Source organism: Schistocerca serialis, unplaced genomic scaffold, assembly GCF_023864345.2.
Source record: "Schistocerca serialis cubense isolate TAMUIC-IGC-003099 unplaced genomic scaffold, iqSchSeri2.2 HiC_scaffold_380, whole genome shotgun sequence".
Lineage (NCBI taxonomy): Eukaryota > Metazoa > Arthropoda > Insecta > Orthoptera > Acrididae > Schistocerca > Schistocerca serialis.
Genome location: NW_026047955.1, coordinates 27,501 through 32,258, shown reverse-complemented (window position 1 = coordinate 32,258; position 4,758 = coordinate 27,501). Strand labels below are relative to the sequence as shown.

General features: G+C 50.1%; 1 non-coding gene across 1 annotated transcript in view; it reads left to right on the top strand.

Annotated features, from left to right (window-relative positions):
- Positions 1-4,552: 4,552 nt before the first annotated feature.
- The window catches only part of LOC126446187 (small subunit ribosomal RNA), a 1,909-nt gene continuing 1,703 nt past the window's right edge, over positions 4,553-4,758 (top strand). The window contains exon 1 of the ribosomal RNA XR_007583255.1: positions 4,553-4,758. This exon is cut by the window's right edge and continues 1,703 nt beyond it. This is a non-coding gene — a ribosomal RNA (small subunit ribosomal RNA).

Here is a 4,758-nt window from a genome sequence, read left to right as displayed (position 1 = left end):
TCTCTGCCTCTAACAGGCACACACACAATATCTAACCACCAGCATGGAAGAACATCCGGTGCATCCTCTCCGCCACATTACACAATCCACACTATCATAACCAGACCGGGAGGTCCACCCAGAAAACAGAATATCCCACCCTTCCGACATCCGCCATTGCTCAGCTAAGCCACGAACACCCACACATGTCCTACACAGGGGTGCACCCAACATCACAATACTGCCTCCTGTCACAGTACACAAACAATGGCAGGAATGAAAGACACAGATCTGCCACAACCTTGGAATCGGAGCGCCGCCTGTCATGAGCCACAAGTGCATCCTGACGTGACAAATCGGATGATCCCGCAGGCATGCACTTACGATAATCACTATCAACGAACCTGCCGCCCCCTCCCCCCCCAAAATACACCTTTCCCTACAACGTGTACCTTAACCTAAGCTATATTGTACCTTAACCTAAGCGATATTGTACCTTAACCTAAGGTATATCGTACCTTAACCTAACCTACATTGCGCCTTCACCTAACCTACGTTGTACCTTAACCTAACCTACGTTGTACCTTAACCTAACCTACGTTGTACCTTAACCTAACCTACGTTGTACCTTAACCTAACCTACGTTGTACCTTAACCTAACCTACGTTGTACCTTAACCTAACCTACGTTGTACCTTAACCTAACCTACGTTGTACCTTAACCTAACCTACGTTGTGCCTTAACCTAACCTACGTTGTGCCTTAACCTAACCTACGTTGTGCCTTAACCTAACCTACGTTGTGCCTTAACCTAACCTACGTTGTGCCTTAACCTAACCTATGTTGTGCCTTAACCTAACCTATGTTGTGCCTTAACCTAACCTATGTTGTGCCTTAACCTAACCTATGTTGTGCCTTAACCTAACCTATGTTGTGCCTTAACCTAACCTATGTTGTGCCTTAACCTAACCTATGTTGTGCCTTAACCTAACCTATGTTGTGCCTTAACCTAACCTACGTTGTGCCTTAACCTAACCTACGTTGTGCCTTAACCTAACCTACGTTGTGCCTTAACCTAACCTACGTTGTGCCTTAACCTAACCTACGTTGTGCCTTAACCTAACCTACGTTGTGCCTTAACCTAACCTACGTTGTGCCTTAACCTAACCTACGTTGTGCCTTAACCTAACCTACGTTGTGCCTTAACCTAACCTACGTTGTGCCTTAACCTAACCTACGTTGTGCCTTAACCTAACCTACGTTGTGCCTTAACCTAACCTACGTTGTGCCTTAACCTAACCTACGTTGTGCCTTAACCTAACCTACGTTGTGCCTTAACCTAACCTACGTTGTGCCTTAACCTAACCTACGTTGTGCCTTAACCTAACCTACGTTGTGCCTTAACCTAACCTACGTTGTGCCTTAACCTAACCTACGTTGTGCCTTAACCTAACCTACGTTGTGCCTTAACCTAACCTACGTTGTGCCTTAACCTAACCTACGTTGTGCCTTAACCTAACCTACGTTGTGCCTTAACCTAACCTACGTTGTGCCTTAACCTAACCTACGTTGTGCCTTAACCTAACCTACGTTGTGCCTTAACCTAACCTACGTTGTGCCTTAACCTAACCTACGTTGTGCCTTAACCTAACCTACGTTGTGCCTTAACCTAACCTACGTTGTGCCTTAACCTAACCTACGTTGTGCCTTAACCTAACCTATGTTGTGCCTTAACCTAACCTATGTTGTGCCTTAACCTAACCTATGTTGTGCCTTAACCTAACCTATGTTGTGCCTTAACCTAACCTATGTTGTGCCTTAACCTAACCTATGTTGTGCCTTAACCTAACCTATGTTGTGCCTTAACCTAACCTATGTTGTGCCTTAACCTAACCTACGTTGTGCCTTAACCTAACCCATATTGTACCTTAACCTAACCCATATTGTACCTTAACCTAACCCATATTGTACCTTAACCTAACCCATATTGTACCTTAACCTAACCCATATTGTACCTTAACGTAACCTAATTTGTGCCTTAACGTAACCTAATTTGTGCCTTAACGTAACCTAATTTGTGCCTTAACGTAACCTAATTTGTGCCTTAACGTAACCTAATTTGTGCCTTAACGTAACCTAATTTGTGCCTTAACGTAACCTAATTTGTGCCTTAACGTAACCTAATTTGTGCCTTAACGTAACCTAATTTGTGCCTTAACGTAACCTAATTTGTGCCTTAACGTAACCTAATTTGTGCCTTAACGTAACCTAATTTGTGCCTTAACGTAACCTAATTTGTGCCTTAACGTAACCTAATTTGTGCCTTAACGTAACCTAATTTGTGCCTTAACGTAACCTAATTTGTGCCTTAACGTAACCTAATTTGTGCCTTAACGTAACCTAATTTGTGCCTTAACGTAACCTAATTTGTGCCTTAACGTAACCTAATTTGTGCCTTAACGTAACCTAATTTGTGCCTTAACGTAACCTAATTTGTGCCTTAACGTAACCTAATTTGTGCCTTAACGTAACCTAATTTGTGCCTTAACGTAACCTAATTTGTGCCTTAACGTAACCTAATTTGTGCCTTAACGTAACCTAATTTGTGCCTTAACGTAACCCATGTTGTGCCTTAACGTAACCCATGTTGTGCCTTAACGTAACCCAATTTGTGCCTTAACGTAACCCATGTTGTGCCTTAACCTAACCTATATTGTGCCTCAACCTAACCTATATTGCGCCTTAACCTGACGCACGTTGTCGCTGAACCTGCTCTGTAATTGTTATGCAACTCGTTAAATTAGTGTAGTGTTGCCTAACCGCAACCCTCGCAATATAGTTCGCTATTCGCACTGCCCGGTCCCCTGTGTATCGCGTCATGTTAAACACCTTGCAGGTGTTGCTGACTTTCCACATGCTCCTGCTATACACTGTAATGTGGATAGCAGCAGGACGTACATGCCCCCCCCCCCTTCCCCCCTGCCTTCGCAAGCTGGTCGTTGAGAAGTTTGCATGTTCAATGCCCTTCGCATGCCGACGTACTCAGCCTACGTTGTGGTACGGCCTGTCACCTGTCCGCCGATGTACGCAAAACCCACAAACTGTACTGCACATTGGTCCGTATGTACTGAATGATACATCGTGGCACATGTGTGACCGTACGACGACTGCGCCTAGCAACGGCAGACCATACAGTCCAAATATTGTGCACGCAGCTACGTGTCGTCTCCCTATAAGAGCTGGATTGCAGTGTGGTACGCCATTCAGACGTGTGGGAGGAACGGACGCCCTGGATGGCGATCAGCATGAGCAGTCTGTTGATGTAGTGGAGCGTGTATTCGGACGTAGTCGTCTCTTCTCACACACCGTGATAGCATGTTGCACCGCGTTCCACATCTGCGACATCCTGCAGAGGCCGGCTGACAGTCGTTCGCGCAATGGACACCGCATACGTACGGGGGCTACCTTCCACGTGTTCTCGAGGCGTGCACATGTTGTTGCGTCTATGTGGGCAGACGTAGTGTGTTGTGACACCTGACACAGGCATGCAATACTCGTTGCAAATGGCGATGGACGTCTACGTTTGCTGGTGACGTTACGCAAATGAACAACAGGTAACCCGTTGTGGTGCGGTTGTTCTCGCTAGAGGTGAATCAGTGTTGGCGACGATCGGTCGAGCTATTAACCGGTTGTTTCAGGGATACCCACCATGCCCACGAACGTGAAAGGGGACCCACCATGCCCACGAACGCGAAAGGGGATCTGGGTGTGAGGCGATACGCGGCGGTGGCTGGGTGGGACCGTCCCCGGCCGGTGAGGGGGGGCCGCCCGGCGTGCTGGCAGCGCGGTGCGTGGGCGCACGCGCTACAGCCGGCTGGTGGGGGCGGCCAGTGGCAGGCGCGCCGGCCGACGGACGCGGCAGGCGGCGCAGCTGCGCGCCGGCGCCCCCTGCTCGCGGCGCCTTGCGGCCAAAGTAGGTCCTCGCGGGCCCGGTGCGAAGCGCGGTGGCCATCTGCAGTGTGCTGGTCCGATTGAGGACTGTGTGCGCTGAGGATGCGCCGCCGCCCGGCGCTCGGCGCCGCGACGCCGTCTGCTGCTCGGTCGCCCCAGCGGTTCTCGCAGGTGGTTTGTATCGCAGCTGTGCGGACGTGTTGGCGCGTGCGCTGTGCTGGGAGAGTTCGCTTCGGCACCCAAGTGGGGCTTTTGTCCTTCTGTGGCGCTGGCGTTGGAGCTGCCGGTCACCGTAGGTGGCGCGTGTTGTCTCCCGCCGGCAATGCCACGACAGCACGCTCCCGGGCCTCTGTCGGCAGCGGCAAGCTCAGTTGGGAGCACGGGTGGTCGCACCTAAAGCGTCTACTCGCCTAACTCCGGGCGATTGCGCCTCTCTCGAACCCGACCAAGTACTTAGGACGGCGCTGCGCGCCGCCGGGACCTGAGAGGGTTTCGAGGTGTGTTGTGCAGGGGAGCTCAGCCTCCTCCTGTTTGCAGAATAATTGAGCGGACGCTTGCGTGTTCGCGCGGGCCCCCGGGACACACTCCCGGGCGGCCGGCTGCTCAGCTCTAGTTGACGCAGCTCCCTGGTTGATCCTGCCAGTAGTCATATGCTTGTCTCAAAGATTAAGCCATGCATGTCTCAGTACAAGCCGCATTAAGGTGAAACCGCGAATGGCTCATTAAATCAGTTATGGTTCCTTAGATCGTACCCACGTTACTTGGATAACTGTGGTAATTCTAGAGCTAATACATGCAAACAGAGTCCCGACCAGAGATGGAAGGGACG